Source organism: Chiloscyllium punctatum, chromosome 23, assembly GCF_047496795.1.
Source record: "Chiloscyllium punctatum isolate Juve2018m chromosome 23, sChiPun1.3, whole genome shotgun sequence".
NCBI classification, from domain to species: Eukaryota; Metazoa; Chordata; class Chondrichthyes; order Orectolobiformes; family Hemiscylliidae; genus Chiloscyllium; species Chiloscyllium punctatum.
The window spans coordinates 67,086,902-67,107,012 of NC_092761.1; the positions used below are offsets into that span (position 1 = coordinate 67,086,902).

Genomic DNA, 20,111 nt, shown 5'->3' on the forward strand with positions numbered 1-20,111 from the left:
GAATAGAGACATTGAGGGTCTAGTCAAGAATAAGAAGGAGGCATATGCCAGGTATAGGCAACTGGTATCAAGTGAATATTTTGAAGAGTATTCGGGGAGTTGGGGCCTTCTTAAGAGGGAAGTCAGGAAGGCTGAAAAGGGGTTATGAGGTAACCTGGGCAAATAAGGTTTCAAGTAATCCAAAGAAATTGTGCAAGCACATTAAAAACAAAAGAACAACGAGGGAGAGAATAGGACCCTTAAAGATCAATGTGGTTATGTATGTGCAGAACAACAGGAAAGGGGAGAAATAATAAACAAATATTTTGTGTCAGTGTTTATTGTGGAGAAAAAACATGGAAGCTAGGGAATTCTGGGAAATAAATATTGATGGCCTGAAAACAGCCCAAACTACAGAAGAGGAGGTGCTGGAGATGTTAAAAAACATAAAGGTGGAAAAATATCGAGAGCCTGAATAGGTGTATTCCAGGATGTTGGGAAAAGCTGGGGAAGAAATTGCAAGCTCGTGGCAGAGATATTGCTATCATCTACAACCATAGCTGAGGTGCTGGAGTCCTGGTGGGTGGCTAATATGGAGCCTTTGTTAAAGAAAAGGCTGTACGAAGAAGCTTGGGAATGATAGACTGTTGAGTCTGACATCAGTAGTGGGTAAATTAGTGGAAGCAATTTTGAGAGATAAGATTTATATTCATATGGCGAGGCAAGGACTGATTGTGGATAGTCAGCTTGGTTCTGTGTGTGTGAAATTGTGTCTCACAAACTTGATTGAGTTTTTTCAGGACATGAACAAGAAGATAAATGAGGGCAGGGAAGTAGATATTGTCTACATGGACTTTAGTGCAGCCTTTGACAAGGTTTTGCATGGTAGACTAATCAGTAAAGGTAGATCATATGGGATTCAGGGAAAGCTCGCCAATTGAATACAAAATTGCCTTTGTGGTAGGAGACAGAGAGAGAGTGCTGGTGGAGAGTTCTTTTTACCGTCTGGAGGCCTGAGAGCAGTGGTATTCTGCAGTATTGATGCTGGATCCATTGTTGTTTGTCACTTGGTTAAAGGGTTTGTGAGAGAATTTAGGAAGCATGATTAGTAAGTTTATGGATGACATCAAAATTGGTGGCATAGTGGACAGTGAAGAAGGTTATCTCAGATTATAAAGGGAACTTGATCATTTGGGCCAATGGACTGAGGAGTGGCAGATGGAGTTTAATTTGGATAAGTGTGAAGTGTTGCATTTTAATAAGACAAACAAAGGCAAGACTTATACAATTAATGGTAGGATCATGGAAAATGTTGTCAGACAGAGAGATCTAGGTATTCAGTTACTTAATTCTTTGAAAGTTGTGTTACAGGTAGGGTAGTAAGGAAGGTGTTTGGCATGCTTGCCTTCATTGCTCAGACCACTGAGTATTGGAGTTGGGATGTCATGTTGCAGCTGGACAGGATACTGGTGAGGCCACTTTTGGAACACTGTGTACAGTTCTGGCTGGTCTGTGATAGGAAGGATGTTATTAAATTGGAGAGTTTTCAGAAGAAGATTTACTAGAACTGGAGTGTTTGAGTTAATAGGAGAAACTGATAGGCTGGGACTTTTTTCACTGGAGCATAAGAGTTTGAGGGATGACCTTATAGAGGTTGGTAAAATCATGAGGAACATAGATAAGGTGAATAGCAAAGGTCTTTTCCCTTGGATAGGGGAATTCAAAACTAGAAGCCATATTTTTAAAGTGACAGGAGAAAGATTTAAAAGGGACCTGAGGGACAATTTCTTCACACAGAGGGTGGTTTGTGTGAGGAGAGAACTACCAAAGTAAGTGTAAAATGCAGGTACAGTTAGAATATTTAAAAGACATTTGGACAGGTTACATAAATAGGAAAGGTTTAGAGGAATGTTAGCTAAATGCAGGCAAATGGGACTAGTTTAGTTTGGGAAACTTGTTTGGCATGGACAAGTTGGACTGAAGGGTCTGTTTCCATACTATATGACACAATGATTCTTAAGCATTTGATCATTTCAAGAAGTTTGGATTTTATAACTGCCTATTACATATAGATTGATCTTATTTTTCACCAGTTATTTGTTAAGGGGGAAGACTTTACCTCCAGCATGAGGTCAGAAGTGGGGATGTTTGCTAATCATCGCACAATATTCAGTGCTATTAGTGAATACTTCGATACTAAAGTAGGCCACATCCATATGCGACAAGACTTGGGATAGCATCCAGCATGGGCTGATTGGTAGCAAGTACTATTTGTGCCACAGAAGTACCAGGCAATAACTATCTCAAACACAAAGAATCCAAACATTATCCTTTAACATTCAAAGTCATCACCATTGCTGAATCCCCCACTATCAATGTCCTAGATGCTTACCATTGACCAGTCACTGAATTGGAGGAGCCATATAAATGTTGTGGCTCCATGAGCACGTTAGGAGCTGGGAATTCTGCAGCAAGCAGGCAAGTACAGTGTTGCCATTCATCTTGAGAGGACTATAATATTAAAGCAGGGATATACTTCTAAGGCTTTATAAGGTTCTGGTCAGACCACATTTAGAGTACTGTGAGCAGTTTTAGGCCTCATACCTCAGGAAGGATGTATTGGCCCTGGAGCGGGTCCAGAGGAGGTTCACGAGAATGATCCCAGGAATGAAAGGCTTGACCTACGAGGAAAGTTTGAGGCTCTGGGACTATACGCAATAGAGTTTCAAAGGATGAGGGAGGATCTGATTGAAACTTGCAAATTACTGAATGGCCTGGACAGAGTGGACATTGGGAAGATGTTCCCATTGGCAGGAGAGATGAGGACCTGAGGGCACAGCCTTGGAGTAAAGGGAAGACCCTTTAAAATGGAGATAAGGAAAAATTTCTTTAACCAGAGAAGACTGTGGAGGCCAGGTCATTGAGTATATTTAAAACAGAGAATGATAAGTTCTTGATTGCCAAGGGGATTAAAAGTTAAAGGGAGAAAACAGGAGAACGGAGTTGAAAAACCTATCAGCCATGTTTGAATGGCAGAATAGACTCGATAGGCTGAATAGCCTAATTTCTGCTTCTATGTCTTATGGTTTTGCAGTAACTTGCTACTTCCCCAAAACCTAAAACAGCACCACCTGCAAGTTCACATCAGAACATCCTGATTTGCCATTTAGTTCACTCTGTGTCAAAATCTAGAAACTCCCTTTCTAGCAGCACGTGCTAAGGTCTGTGGCGCTTCAAGAAGGCAACTCATAATACCTTCTCAAGGGCATTTTGGGATGGACTATAACTGCTAGCTTCGCTAGTCATGGCCACACCCCACAAACATACCTTAATCATAATTGTAATCATAATGGTTGTGACAGGTTTAAAACAGCAGGTATTGAGTTGACATGAGAGTGATTCACCCAGCACAATGTATCTGAAATCTACAATCAAATACAATTTAGAAAGCTTGTCATTGTAGGTCAGGACAAATGACCACTTCAAAGAATTTAATATTTCTTCCAGTGGCAACTTGTAAATGGTTTTATTGTTTGGTTTCAAGATTTTTTTGGTATCATCCAAACATGTGATTGGGGAAGAAATGATTGGCTCAAATTATTGCTGTGTGAGAGATTGTGACATTGACGTTCCTTTTCCTCACTTCATATGTTTGCTAACTCAAGCTCTGAATGTGACAGGGGTGACATGAAGCTCTTTTATACTTTGACAAGTTCAAGTTAGATTTGGAAAAATCAATAGCCTGAAGTCAGCTCTCTATGGTAAAACAGCATATCCAATTCATTTATATCTAAAGAACAAATGCGAACTAAATATTTTTGTAGATTTCCAAAGTAAAGAATTCTAATAGAGAGGTGTTTCAGCTGCAAGGCCAGTTCAGGGATATCAATCTTCCTCAGTACAATTAAATATGTTTCAAGTGTATATAGGGATTCTGTTGTTTGTTCCGGGTGAGATATAATTTCAATAACTTTGATATTTCTGGAAAAAAAACACATAAATTACTGTTTGTGAGAGTGTTGAGGCAGTACAAAATAATTCTATGCATCCCTCATTTTACTCATTATCAATGGTTTTGAAGACAGTTTCTTATTAGCTCACTTACATTCTAGAGTAGATTTGTAAATTACCTGATTATTGTAATGTAGAATGTATAATATTGTGCATATTTTAATGTCATTTTTATTTAATGTTTGGATTTTGAATTCTGAATTAGAGATATATGTTTATTTTCTGTCTGATTGATTAACCAGTAAGTATTTTTTAACCTTGGTCACTCCTTTTAAAGCAACATGACAGAGGTCTAGCATCCAGAACTAATGGATTTTTGTGTGCATTAGAAGAACTTACAGCTGTGGAACACAAACAATTGCACATTAGAATCTTTGTTAGAAATTTCGGGACTTCTTTTCTTTTAACCGTAAGGAAAACACCAATAGCTTGCAAAATGATTTTTCTTTTAGTTTTTGTTAGTGGCAGTTCTGTACAAGTCTTTGAATGAAGAAGGATGCAAATAATGGTCCTGATAAAGAGAGAAGATAGTCAAAAATAGATTATTGAAGAGGGGAAGTTTAGTAATTGTTCCATACCAGAAATTTTTAGATAAAACCCTGAAGAGTTTTTTTTAAGCTGGGCAAGTTTAAGCTCTGATGTATGAAAGCTCCACAAAAAGGTTATCAGATTTTGGAGACAGCGAGTTGACATTCAAGTTAAATAAAATGTATAAAGGATTAGAGAAATGGCTTTTTCTTTGATGTGAGGACTGTACAATGGCTGCTAAGGGTATTGTATGAGGGGCTTTTTTTGGGATTTCCAATGGAACATTTCGGCATTATAATTTTAATTTGTTTCAAAGATTCTGAACTTCAATATGTGTGGATAGTTTGTATTTGTTCTATTTTACCATCATGTCTTTTGTGAAATAAATTTCTGTTTGTAGTGAAAACTAAATCTGCACCATTTAAAAAAATTCTTCCATGGATGTAGACATCCCTGACGAGGCCAGAATTTATTGCCCATCTCTAATTGCCCTTGAGAAGGGTGCACTGAGCTGTTTCTTGAACTGCAGTCCATTTGATAGAGGTAGGCCCACAATACCATTAGAGAAGGAGTTCTAAAATTTTGACTGAACAACACTGAAGGAACAGTGACATGTTTCCAAGTCAAGTTAGTGAGTGCTTTGGAGGGGAACTTGTAGGTGGCGGTGTTTCCACGTATCTTGATGCCCTTGTCATTCTAGATGGGTGGTCTGGGTTTGGACAGCTCTATCAAATGAGCCTTGGAGAAATTCTGGAATGCACTTTGCTGGTACCAAGGGAAAATAATAGAGGGAATGAATTAGACCATAAGAAGTAGGAACGTGAGTAGGCCATTCACCCCTTGACCCTGCATTGTCATTGAGTAGGGTCATGGCTGATCTGACATTCCTCACGTCCACTTTCCCGCCTTTTCCCCAAATTGTTGATTTCCCTACTAATCAAGAATCTATCTATCTTAGACTTCAATAGTCTATGGGGGCAAGCGCCATGCCCCCATAGCTCTCTATGGCAAGGTGTTCCAAAGAGTCTCAACCCTCTGAGAGAAGAAATTCATCCTGATTGCAGTCTTAAATTGACACACCAATATCCTGAGACTATGCCATCTTGACCTAAACTCTCCCGAGGGGGAAAATATCCTCTCAGCATTGACCCTGTCAAGTCCCTTAAGAATCCTGTGTGTTTCAATGAGGTCACCTCTTATTTGTCAAAACCCCAGGGAGTACAGTCTCAATCTGTTTAACTTTTGTTTATAGGACACTTCCTCCATACCAGAGATCATCTTTGTGAACATTGACTGGATTGCCTCCAATGAAATGATATGTTTTCTTAAATAAAAGGACCAGCAACTTGTACAGTTACATTAAGACCTTGTACTCTTGTACTCCAACCACCTTAAAAATAAAAGCCAAACTTCCATTACCTTCCTATCTGCCACACCTGTGTGTTCGCTTTCTGTATTTCATGCACAAGTGGACCCAAATTTCTTTGTGTGTCGGCTTGCTTCAGTTTTTCTTCATTTAAATAATACTCTGCAATTTTATTCTCCCTTCCAAAGTGAAGAACTTCACTTTTTTTTCACATTATACTCCATTTTCCAATTAGGTAAAAACAATGACTGCAGATGCTGGAAACCAGATTCTGGAGTAGAGTGGTGCTGAAAAAGCACAGCAGTTCAGGCAGCATCCGAGGAGCAGTAAAATCGACGTTTCGGGCAAAAGCCCTTCATCAGGAATACAGGGGTGAAGGGCTTTTGAGTACAGAAGCAAAGAGGTTCTTCGACAGCTGGTGAGACCGCACCTGGAATATTGCATGCAGTTTTGGTCTCCAAATTTGAGGAAAGACACTCTGGCTATTGAGGGAGTGCAGTGTAGATTCACAAGGTCAATTCCCGGAATGGCGGGACTATCTTACATTGAAAGATTGGAGCGACTGGGCTTGTATACACTTGAGTTTAGAAGGCTGAGAGGGGATCTGATTGAGATGTATAAGATCATTAAAGGATCGGACAACCTGGAGGCAGGAAGCATGTTCCCGCTGATGGATGAGTCCCGAACCAAAGGACACAGTTTAAAAATAAGGGGTACGCCATTTAGAACAGAGTTGAGGAGAAACTTCTTCACCCAGAGAGTGGTGGGTGTGTGGAATGCTCTGCTCCAGAAGGCTGTGGAGGCCAAGTCTCTGGATATTTTCAAGAAAGGGTTGGATAGAGCTCTTAAGGATAGTGGCATCAAGGGTTATGGGGATAAGGCAGGAACAGGATACTGATTGAAGATGATCAGCCATGATCATATTGAATGGTGGTGCTGGCTCGAAGGGCAGAATGGCCTACTCCTGCACCTATTGTCTATTGTCTATTATCTATTTTGCCCGAAACGTCGATTTTGCTCCTCGGATGCTGCCTGGACTGCTGTGCTTTTCCAGCACCACTCGACTCCAGAATCCATTTTCCAATTGAATGTTTGTGGATGTGATGTCAATCAACTCTGCAGCTTTGTCCTGAATGGTGTAAAGCTTCTTATACTGTCATAGAACTGTACAGCACGGAAACAGACCCTTCGGTCCAACTCATCCATACCGACCAGATATCCTGCATTAATCAAGTCCCATTTGTCAGCATTTGGTCCATATCCCTCTAAACTCTTCCCATTCATGTGCCTACCCAGATGCCTTTTAAATGTTGTAACTGTACCGGCCTCCACCACATCCTCGAACAGATCGTTCCATACGTGCACCACCCACTGCATGAAAAAATTGCCACTTAGCTCTCTTTTAAATCTTTATCCTCTCACCCTAAATCTATGCCCTTTAGTTTTGGACTCCCCTACTCTGGAGAAAAGACCTTATCCATTTACCCTATCCATGCACCTCATGATTTTATTAACTAATTTCAGGTCCCCTCTCAGCCTTTGACACTCCAAGGAAACCTATCCGGACTCTCCACATAGCTCAAACCCTCCAAATCTGGCAAGATCTTTGCATTTATGTTTCAGTTATTGACCATCTCAACCAAAAAGAGGATTTGTCAAGTGAGATTCCAGTTTGCAATCTGACTAGCCCTCACATCAGCTGGGACCATAGCATGAAAGTTGACAAACCCGATTAACAATTTTCACATAGTTTTGGAATCCTTTCTGGGAAAAATAAATTTGCAGTTTGTGAGAAATTTTCAAAGATAGTATCTATACAGTTTGCGCTCTATGATGATTTAGCGTCACTGAGTTGCACCATCTCTTACTGAAATTCATTTCATCTCTTGGATTCACAATAAAATTTCCCTGTGTTAGTACATTACACAATTGTATAAAACCAAAGAATGTCATTAATGCAACATTGCCAATTATTTTACTTTCCCTTTTATTCTTAATTTTTCAATCCCAGTTTGTTTTTCATCGTGGATCTTTGTCTTTTACTTCACTTACCTAGAGAGAGTCAAAAAAAAGTTTCCCTGACCTTGAGATGATAGAGTACTGCACATCACAAAATATATCATAACTGACTGGATTGCTTCACGGAGACAAATTACTGAGAAAACTTAGAACTTTTCTTTTTGGTGAAGTGGTGCAAACGCTAACTGAATGCAAATTTTCATGTAACCTGTTCTTTCAGGTCATAATAATTCTCTGTTGAGCCATTGACCACCCAGAGATGTCCACTTCAACATTTATATTTAACCCCTTTAAATTTAAAATCATTTTTAGAAAAGTAAGCTTCTAAATGTGACAGTTATTATAATTATTTTACCACCACGAGAGAAGGGGTGTTTCAGCTTTCCACTTCTCAGCCTCCGTGTTTGGCTGCAGCCAGTTGCAAGGCTTGTTGAGTGAAAGGAAGTGTATTTTGATATCTGTGAATCCCAAGCAATCCCTTAATCGGTCAGATTATTGAGTACAGGAGTCAGAAGGTCATGTTGAGGCTGTACAGGACATTAGGTAAAAACAATGACTGCAGATGCTGGAAACCAGATTCTGGATTAGAGGTGCTGGAAGAGCACAGCAGTTCAGGCAGCATCCGAGGAGCAGTAAAATCGAGGTTTCGGGCAAAAGCCCTTCATCAGGAATAAAGGCAGAGAGCCTGAAGCATGGAGAGATAAGCTAGAGGAGGGTGGAGGAGGGGAGAAAGTAGCATAGAGTACAATAGGTGAATGGGGGAGGGGATGAAGGTGATAGGTTGGGGGGGGAGGGTAGAGTGGATAGGTGGAAAAGAAGATAGGCAGGTAGGACAAGTCATGGGGACAGTACTGAGCTGGAAGTTTGGAACTGGGGTTGAGGTGGGGGAAGGGGAAATGAGGAAACTGTTGAAGTCCACATCAATGCCCTGGGGTTGAAGTGTTCCGAGGCGGAAGATGAGGCATTCTTCCTCCATGCGTCTGGTCTGAGGGAGTGGCGGTGAGGGAGGCCCAGGACCTCCATGTCCTTGGCAGAGTGGGAGGGGCAGTTGAAATGTTGGGCCACAGGGCGGTGTGGTTGATTGGTGAGGGTGTCCTGGAGATGTTCCCTAAAGTGCTCTGCTCGGAGGCGCCCAGTCTCCCCAATGTAGAGGAGACTGCATCGGGAGCAACAAATGATATTAGTAGATGTGCAGGTAAAACTTTGGATGTGGAAGGCTCCTTTCGGGCCTTGGATGGAGGTGAGGGAGGAGGTGTCGGCACAGGTTTTGCAATTTCTGTAGTGGCAGGGGAAGGTGCCAGGATGGGAGGGTGGGTTGTAGGGGGGCATGGACCTGACCAGGTAGTCACGGACGGAACATCTTTGTGGAAGGCGGAAAGGGGTGGAGAGGGAAATATATCCCCGGTGGTGGGGTCTTTTTGGAGGTGGCGGAAATGTCAACGGATGATTTGGTTTATGCGAAGGTTAGTAGGGTGGAAGGTGAGCACCAGGGGCGTTCTGTCCTTGTTACGGTTGGAGGGGTGGGGTCCAAGGGCAGAGGTGCGGGATATGGACGAGATGCATTGGAGGGTATCTTTAACCACGTGGGAAGGGAAATTGCGGTCTCTAAAGAAGGAGGCCATCTGGTGTGTTCTATGGTGGAACTGGTCCTCCTGGGAGCAGATACAGTGGAGGCGGAGGAATTGGAAATACGGGATGGCATTTTTGCAAGAGGTAGGGTGGGAAGAGGTGTAATCCAGGTAGCTGTGGGAGTCGGTGGGTTTGTAAAAAATGGGTGGGTTTGTCAGTGTCAAGTCGGTCGTCATTAATGAAGATGGAGAGGTCCAGGAAGGGGAGGGAGGTGTCAGAGATGGTCCAGGTAAATTTAAGGTCAGGGTGGAATGTGTTGGTGAAGTTGATGAATTGCTCAACCTCCTCGGGGGAGCACGAGGTGGCGCCAATGCAGTCATCAATGTAGCGGAGGAAGAGGTGGGGAGTGGTGCCGGTGTAATTACGGAAGATCAACTGCTCTACGTAGCCAACAAAGAGACAGGCATATCTGTGGCCTCTACGTGTGCCCATGGCTACCCCTTTGGCCTGGAGGAAGTGGGAGGATTCGAAGGAGAAATTGTTAAGGGTGAGGACCAGTTTGGCCAAACGAATGAGAGTGTCGGTGGAAGGGTACTGTTGGGGACATCGGGAGAGGAAAAAACGAAGGGCTTGGAGGCCCTGGTCATGGCGGATGGAGGTGTAGAGGGATTGGATATCTATGGTGAAGATGAGGCTTTGGGGGCCAGGGAAACGGAAGTCTTGGAGGAGGTGGAGGGTGTGGGTGGTGTCTCGAACATATGTGGGGAGTTCCTGGACTGGGGGGATAGGACAGTACTGAGGCAAGTAGAGATGAGGTCAGTGGGGCAGGAACATGCTGAGACAATGGGTCGGCCAGGGTGGTCAGGCTTGTGGATCTTGGGAAGGAGGTAGAACCGGACAGTGCGGGGTTCCTGGACTATGAGGTTGGAAGCTGTGGGTGGGAGATCTTCTGAGGTGATGAGGTTCTGTATGGTCTGGGAGATTATGGTTTGGTGATGGGGGGTGGGGTCATGGTCGAAGGGGCGGTAGGAAGAGGTGTCCTCGAGTTGGCATTTGGCTTCAACGGCGTAGAGGTCAGTACGCCAGACTACCACTGCGCCCCTTTATCTGCTGGATTGATGGTGAGATTGGGATTGGAGCAGAGAGATTGGAGGGCTGCGTGTTGTAAGGGTGAGAGGTTGGAGTGGGGGAGGGGGGTAGACAGGTTGAGGCAGTTAATGTCCCGGCGGCAGTTGGAGGGATCTGTGGGGGGGGGCGTGTCAGCAGAATGCAGGTGAGTGGCGTTGGTGGTGGAAGTGGTGGCAGACACGGCAGTAGGTGTGGCAGATGTCACTGAGCATGTCAAATCACCAATGATGTGAGGGGCGGAAGTGATGTCTTGGTGGAGGGCAGGTAATAGGCCAGCGCGGGGTGTCCAGGTGGATGCAGTGTGTTGGAGGTGGGCGAAGGGGTCCTCGGAAGGTGAGCGGGAGTCCTGATTGTGAAAGTAAGCTCGGAGGCGGCGGAAGAAGTGTTCGACGTCATGGCGTATATTAAATTCATTGATGCGTGGACGGAAGGGGATGAAGGTGAGTCCTTTGCTGAGGGAGAGGTCTGGAGGGATGGTTAAAACTCGGCAGGGCTGGGAGCTGGGATCTGGTGTGGGTGTGGAGCTGGGAGTGGAGGCGGAGCCAGTAACTGGAGTTGGCGTGATGGTGGGGGAATGGGGATGGAGTCATGAGCAGGGTGGTGTTCCCTCAGGGTTCTGGGGGCCGGGAATGATGACAGTGAGATCTGTGGGGGGGCGTGTCAGCAGAATGCAGGTGAGTGGCATTGGTGGCGGAAGTGATGGCAGACACAGCAGTAGGGGTGGCGGAAGTCACTGAGCGTGTGAAATCAGCGATGATGTGAGGGGCGGAAGTGATGTCATGTGTGATACCTGAGGAATTGTGAGGGGCGGAAGTGGTTGTGGGAGTGGCCATGATGGGGCGGAAGTGACATCATCAATCACCGTGGGGGTGCCAGCTGCACCAGCCGCATGGCTCATGGCATCTGAGCAGTTCCAAAGGCCGGGGGAATCTTCTGGAATGTTTGAGGAACGCTGGTTATGGAGGTGGGTAGATAAAAGTTTGTTGTACTTACAGTTTTTGATGTTTGAGATGGAGTTGAAACACTGTTGAGAGTATGAATTCTCCTGAGGATGTAGTAGAGAGTGGGTCCTTTGCAATTCTGAGAGAGTGTGGCCCTCAGCTGAGGCAGGGCTGACTGGAGAGAGGTTAGGTGCCGGCGCATTGCTGCAAGCATGGAGCGGAGGATCTTGAAGGAAAACTGCTGCTGGTGTTTTTGAATCTGTAGTCTGTACTGTTTGTCCTGTTTGGGTTCGAATTCTGCTGGTTTAAAGCTGGTCCAGAGTCCGTGTAGGATGAGTTGGTTACGGAGGCAGGCACTGAGGAAGCAAATATGGCTGTGGTATTTCACTGAGGAAGCATTAGTTAGGCCACTGTTGGAATATTGCATGCAATTCTGGTCTCCTTCCTATCGGAAAGATGTTATGAAACTTGAAAGTGTTCACAAAAGATTTACAAGGATGTTGCCAGGGTTGGAGGAATTGAGCTATCGGGAGAGGTTGAATAGGCTAGAGCTGTTTTCCCTGGAGCATCAGAGACTGAGGGGAGACTTTATAGAGGTTTATAAAATCATGAGGAGAATGGATAGGATAAATAGACAAGTCTTTTCCCTGGGGTGAGGGAGTTCAGAGTGAGAGGGGATAGGTTTAAGGTGAGAGGGGAAAGAAATAAAAGAGACCTAAAGGGCAACCATTTCTCGCAGAGGGTGGTACATGTATGGAATGAGCTGCCAGAGGAAGTGGTGGAGGCTGGTGCAATTGCAACATTTAAAAGGCGTCTGGATGAGTATATGAATAGGAAGAGTTTAGAGGGATATGGGCCAGGTGCTGGCAAGTGGAACTAGATTGGATTGGGATATCTGGTTGGCATGGATGAGTTAGACCTAAGGGTCTGTTTCCATGCTATATATCTCTATGACTCTAATAAAGATGCAACATCAAGTTGAGGGTGAAATACAATGTGGATAAATACAGTCATAGAGTCATGATTTCCCACACACAAAGCCATGTTGAATGTCCCTAATCAGTTCTTGCTTTTCCAAATACATGTCCATCCTGTCCCTCAGCATTCCCTCCAACAACTTCCCACCACTGACGTCAGGCTCACTGGTCTATAGTTTCCTGGCTTGTCCTTACCACCTTTCTTAAACAGTGGCACCACGTTTGCCAACCTCCAATCTTCCGGCACTTCACCTATGACTATCGATGATACAAATATCTCAGCAAGAGGCCCAGTAATCACTTCTCTAGCTTCCCACAGAGTTCTAGGGTACACCTGATCAGGTCCTGGGGATTTATCCACCTTTACCTGTTTCAAGACATCCAGCACTTCCTCCTCTGTAATATGGACATTTTGCAAGCTGCCACCATCTATTTCCCTGCAGTCTATACCTTCCATATCCTTTTCCACAGTAAATACTGATGCAAAATACTCATTCAGTATCTCCCCCATTTTCTGCGGCTCCACACGAAGGCCACCTTGCTGATCTTTGAGGGGCCCTATTCTTTCTCTAGTTACCCTTTTGTCCTGAATGTATTTGTTAAAATGTGAGGTCATCTGCTTGGTAGCCAAATTAGAAAGGTGGGTTATTATCTGAACAGGGATAGATTGTGAAAGGGAGAGATGTAATGAGACCTGGGTGTCCTTGTACACGAGTCACTGAAAGTAAGCATGCAGGTGAGGTAGGTAATGAGGAATGCAAATGGTATTGCAACATTCATCGTGAGAAGTTTCAAGTACAGCAACAGTGATCTCTTGATGCAATTATACAGGGCCTTGGTGAGACCACACTTGGAGTGCAGTTTTGGTTTGTTTATCTGAAAAAGATGATCTGGCTTTGGAGGGAGTGCAACCAAGATTTACTAATTTTGATACCTGGGATGGCTGGCCTCACATATGAAGGGAACCTGGATTGGGTGGGAGTAGTTCCCTGGAGTTTAGAAAAATAAAGGGATTCTCTAGAAAAGAACATATATCTAACAGGACCAAATAGGGTAAACACGGGAGACATGTTCCCAACTACTGAGGAGTCCAGAACCAGGGATCACAGTCGAAGGATAAAGGGTAGGCCATGTTGAATTAAGATGAGAAGAAATTTATTCACCTAGACAATGGTAAAACTGTGGAATTCTCTGACACAGAAAGTGGTTGAGGACAAAATGTTGAATATTTTCAAGAAGGAAATACTTATGATTCTTGGAGCTAAAGGAATCCTAGGACAAAATTGGGAACAGGGCAGTAAGGTGGATGATTAGCCATGATCATATTGAATGATGAAGCAGGTTCAAAGGGCCAAATGGCCTACTTTTATTCCTGTTTTCTCCGTTTCAATGTCAAGTATACATCCACACAATGTTGAAATCGGATTATGTCAAAGATGAAAGAATGCACAGGTTAAATAGTTTGGATATCCTTGAGGTGTGTAAAAGTTTAAACTTGAAACGGCACCTGTTTAATTGATTTCTTTTATTCTCAGCACTTGTGAACATTCAGTTGTCTTTGGAATTCCTAATTTTCTGGTATTTCTTGTTAAATGCTTTGTCACCACATTGTTTCTTGTGGAACAAATACAGACATTGCTGGGAAAAGCTCAGCAGTTCTGGCAGCATATATCGAGAGAAGTCAGAATTATCGTTTCAGGTCCAGTACCCCTTCCTCAGAACTGTTTCTTCTGGAGCGATTGAGAAAGCAATTTCTCCAACCAATCACAGTTGCAGCTCCATCTTCGTGCCCAAAATAACAAAGCTCGTTTCTGTATTCTCATGTCAGAGCTCATTGTTTTCAAGGTTAATGGTTGATTATAGGTGATATCATTCATCATGCCAATATGAAATTCATCATACAAAGCAATTAAAAATCGAAGATGAAAGTTTGTTCATGCCTGACTGAATTCCCTAGCTTCAGTGTGTTTTGACAAAATATTACTTTCAGTTCAGACTGTCATGGACCAGGCCAGATCCCCTCAAAACATTTTAAGAAGGTAGCCCAGACCCTAACTTTATTTTTTGTAAAGCCATATGTAAAGTGGATATTCCAGGAATGATGCAGCTTTAAACAAAATAGAATTTATCTAAACATTATGGAAAAAACATAAACAAAAGAAAGCAGAATTTAGAATAGCTTACCTTACTTGATAACCCGACTGACTCTATTGCAATGTAACAAAGCTGTTTCAATCCCTGCAAAATCCCGTAAACACACCCCTTGGCAAAAGGTAAATTCAAACACAAGTCTTGCAGGACAGGTTTCAGAGAGTAAGTTCAAAAAACAAAAAATCTGTTGAAGCATGGAACCTCTTTTCACTGCCGCTACTTGTCTAGGTCCCCATCAGTTTTCTGACTTACTTCCAAAAAAATTAAACCAAATGAGAAAAAAGACCTGAACTGGGAGAATTGGCCGCTCCCCTGCCATTGTTTCAAAGTAGAAATATCCAGACATATCGGCATCTCTGCCTTTCCAACCTGTCTTGAAGAGAAAGGACACCTTGTTAAAGGGACAACATCATCACAAGACCATGTTGTTATTTTATATTGGTTTCATAGACTAACCTGTATGGTCCACTGATTGCTGTGGCCATTTTGGAATGGTGTCATTCCTTCTTAAATTCGGTTTAAAATTCAGATGATTGAAAATCAATTGACCATTTTTATTAATTTTATATATATCACAAATCAATAATAAAGGGAACATAACATTGAGTTATTGGGAACAATAGCACAGAATGAATAAGTGGATAGCTTTTTTTCAAAGAACTGAGAGAAGTATCATGGGTCAAATGGCCTCTTCTGATTATTCTTCATCTGGTTTTATCTTTTTGATCATGAAATTCAATGAAATGCCTCTCTGGAACACAAATGAATGTTACTCATTGAGGAAAATGGTATTTTTGAGTATGTGCTCCAATCCCATGCTACAGCATGGCCCAAATGTTACTGTTGGCAAAATTGGTGGTTCATTTATACAAGTGCTTTGGATCACAATCTACCTGCTTTTATCTGCTGTGAAGAAGGGTTCCTGGACACAAAATGCTAACTTTGATTTCTCTCCCCAGATGCTGCCAGACCTGCTGAGTTTTTCCAACTGTTTTTGCTTCAACCTGTTTCTGTTTTCTTGAGACGCTCTGCTTCCACCTCCCACTCTATTGGCTACACTGACCATTGATTGTCCAGCAGCAGGTTCCACAACTGTTCCAAGTCCGGTATGAACTGTATCTGTGGCCAACATAGTAATTTCTGCCTTTGTTGAAACCAAATTGCATACAGCCAACTGAGCTCATTCTTTTATAAATGTGCCAGTTCTGTCCCTGGAGGAAATTGTCTCTGTCAGTGAATGATTGTATTCTTTCACATGAGTGAATAAATGACTGGAAGTCAGTGCCAGAGGTCAGATGGTCTCTTAATTGTTTTCTAATAGAACCTAAAGTGGAATCAACTGCCATCAAGTATAATTCACATTATGACACTTGTATCCCTTAAAAAAGAGTTGAACAGTTATTTGATTCTGGCTGGGATTTGAAGATCGAAAGGTAAGTGTAGTCAGAAATGATTCTACTTCATCAACATTGTTGCTCCAAACCGGTAGGGATTTAAAGAATGTCAACCAGTCAGGATTGATTAATATACATTGCAAGGGTTGATATCCCAGAATTTTTGCCTGGTTGCCTTTATAAACCAAGGAGAGATTACATTTTCTCTCTGATCTTTGAAGTTCTTCTTATGTATTTTGTGCTCCCTCAACAGCTGAGGAGAGTTCATGATGGGCTTTATCACGTCATGACCTTCAAAAGATGGAAGCTGGATGTGCCAGAAGTGCATTATTAGATTTGTTATCTCTTACATTCTTTTGAAATTAAATGAATCATTTTGCTTGCTGATTGTGGAATCTTTGCAAATTTTAGAACTTTGTTAAATTTCATGTACGATAATTTTAATGCAATTAGATTAGTGTTTGATAATTTTATCAGTATGAAAAACTTGCTGAATTATTTGTTCCTTGTGACTTTGCCGTGTCACTGCTTACTGCTGCCTTCATTGGTCTTGGATAATAATTACCTCCATTCCATCCCACAGTATTCTACTAAGGCCTTGAAAAATCAGTGAAAGGTCAAAAGCATATTTACTGAATTTTGTGTTTGATTTGTCATTGATATCAAAGCAACTGCAGGATCAATTATTGTATTAAATGGGAACTCAGAATTGCACACAAGTCTCTCCTCTGCTTCTCAAGAGACCAATAAGAATCTGTAACTGTTCAAGAATACAACATATGAAATAAATGGAAATGCATGAACAAAAATAAGGGGAATAGCAAGTTGCACAATTTGTGCCCATTTCATCTCATTGAACATATGTTAGCTCTGGCTGTGTTTGTCATAAAATCAGGGAAATAGTTTAAGTGGTCAGCTGGGCTCAGTTGGAAGTAACAGATGATGCTGTCATTGAAGAGTATGTTTGTCCATTAGAGATTCCCACCTAGAAGCCAACATCATCCTCTCACCCACATGTACATGAAAACACACCATTCAATTCCTTCTCTTCCCCACTCTGAATTATTTACATCGATGCAGCATTTATTAGGGCTCCTGGATTGATCCATGTGCAGCTCAGCAATGCCCACTACCCAGCCTTCCTCTCTGCCTTCTCCACAAGCCCTTAGAGTTTTTTCTCTTCCTTACCTCTTCTCCCACACCCCCACCCTCATCACCCTCTTCCAGAGTTATTTTCTGCCCATTATCTTTACCATAGTCTTTTGCCCATGTTCATGTGGAGAACAGATATTGACTCCAGATTACTGAAACCTCTGTCATTTTGTTTTGCTTTGTTCCTGCTTTTCTATTTTCTGAACTGACACCATCTCCGTGGAAGTGAAGTCATAATAACTTCACTAAATTGAGAGTCTAGCCTCTGGCTTTCAGTAATGTGGTTAAAGATACTGAGCAATATCCAACTGAGATAAATTACAAAATGATGTTTGTGCAGCCTATTTCAGTGAGAAATAAAACATTGTTTTTTTTTAATTTCCCTGTCAAGAATATTTTGATTCAATTCATCTTCCTTGACAAGTCAGTATTACTCTCTTTATTTTTTGGAGTTTGTCACTTGTGCTTCCCTCTCATTTTAAAGCTCCTCCTACCCCCATATTCCAAAGCACAAAGAGCTGTGTGCTCTGCGAGTGAGCACCACAGTGCTCCAGGAAGAATCTGATGAACCAGGGACCCCCACATTTGGTTCTGCACCTCCTGTAATTATATGATGCAGATTGGGAACTGATTGCCAGGGTGCAATTGTACATTCTGTTTACATCAATGTGTTTCAACACTGTATCATCATGCAACTTGATGTTTATGAAAAATGAGCTCATCACCATTAATTTCATGGCCAATACAAATAATTTTTATTTTTACTTGTGGAAAGAATCTAAATTATCTCCTGTTCCTGGGGATGGATGTTTTGGAAACTTTTAACTAATGCACCCAATTGAAAGCCTAGGCCAACCATTGCTTCTATATTTTGTCCACCTTTACCTTCCATGAAACACGGTCCCAACAAAGGTCAAGAATAATGAATTTAAGAATGTGAAGGTGATTGAATACAGGGCCAACTCAGATGGGCAAATGTCAATTTAATAGGAGAAAGTGAGGACTGCAGATGCTGGAGATCAGAGCTGAAAATGTGTTGCTGGAAAAGCGCAGCAGGTCAGGCAGCATCCAAGGAGCAGGAGAATCGATGTTTCGGGCATAAGCCCTTCTTCAGGAATCCGAGGAGCGGGAGAATCAACATTTCAAGCGTAAGCACTTCATCTTTCTCTGAGTTGATACATCTGCAGTCCTCACTTTCTCTGAGTTGATATCCGAGCATCCGCAATCCTTACTTTCTCACACTTATTAAAGATGTCTGCAACATCTATTTCCATTTATTTCAAGACTCAATTTGAAAATACGACCAGACCATGAACTGCTGAATTTTCATCCTTAAAAGTGTTAAGAAATTTCAACAGCCATCAAGTACTTGAAATATTCTTTTGAACAAAATACCAATCAGTCCCATGTTTATTTACATGGCAATAACCTTATGGCCTGGAAACTCCTCAAAAGGTATGAGTACAAATGATGGACCCCTCTCCCATTTATCTGTCCACCCCAGAGGCTCCCTGCCTTCATTCCTGATGAAGGGCTTTGTCCGAAATGTTGATTTTCCTGCTCCTCAAATGCTGTCTGACCTGCTGTGCCTTTCCAGCATCACTCTAACCTAGACTGCAAATAATGAAAGCCATTCTGTGCATCTAGCTCCTACTTCTGATTAAAATTAAGTGAGCATTTGTATCACACTTTTCACCAGATATGTTGGAAGAAGTGACCCTGCTGTAATCTGCCAAATATGACAGCTCACTTATTAGCTGCAGGAGCAGAATTATGCCATTTGGCCCATTAAGTCTCCTCCATCATTAAGTCATGGCTGATATATTTCTCAAGCTTATTCTCTTGCTTTCTCCTCATAACCTTTGATCCTTTTCCGAGTTAAGGACATATTTACCTTTGTCTTAAGTGCACTCATATATCCAATTGTGTGTCGCAAACTCCAGCAAAATGATAATAAACTCACAATCTCCTGTGCTTGATGTTAACTGAATGATAAATATTGGCCAAGCCAACCAGTATAACTCTGCTGCATCCTCTTCTAAAAAGTTCATGTTGTCTTTTACTAAGCATGCAGATGGGGCTTGGCTTTAAGGTTTGGTTTGAACGACAGCACCTCAGTTCATACTGCAGTAATCAATTTTGATAGTTGCACTCAAGCCCCAGAGTGCCATTTGTACCTAGAACCTTGTGATTCAAAGGTCAGAGTGTTTCCAACTGAGCCACAGCTAATGCACGGAGGCGACAAGAAAACTATTTCAGACATTGATCACTATGTAGCATTAACTCTGACTTTTGCTTTTCACTTTGCCTTTCACTTTCCTACCATGGTGGCTTAACTTCAAATACTTGGGCGGCACGGTGGCACAGTGGTTAGCACTGCTGCCTCACAGCGCCAGAGACCCAGGTTTCAATCCCGCCTCAGGCAACTGTCTGTGTGAAGTTTGCACATTCTCTGCGTGGGTTTCCTCCCACAGTCTAAAGATGTGCAGGTCAGGTGAATTGGCCATGCTAAATTGCACGTAGTGTGAGGTGAAGGGGTAAATGTAGGGAAATGGGTCTGGGTGGGTTGCTCTTCGGAGGGTTGGTGTGTGCTGAAGGGCCTGTTTCCACAATGTAAGTAATCTACTCTACCCCTTAATATTATTCTCTTCAATACTGCTTTCTTTGTCTTGTATACTTCCCTCTAATTTTATCAATTCTTCAATAAAAAGTCAAACATTATCTCGTCTTTTGCCACAACACACACCATTGGCATGTTAATAAATGTCACTGTGATATTTCTTCGCAAAGTTTGGATGATTCCCTTCAGCTTTTAATGTTAAAGAAGATATTAGACTAAAAACTCAAAATTAAAATTAGTATATCAAAGTTTCCATATTGCATGGAAAATATTCAA

General features: G+C 42.3%; 1 protein-coding gene across 6 annotated transcripts in view; it reads left to right on the top strand.

Moving 5' to 3' along the window:
• The window catches only part of opcml (opioid binding protein/cell adhesion molecule-like), a 2,217,520-nt gene that overhangs the window by 1,904,175 nt on the left and 293,234 nt on the right, over nucleotides 1-20,111 (top strand). The window lies entirely within an intron of this gene.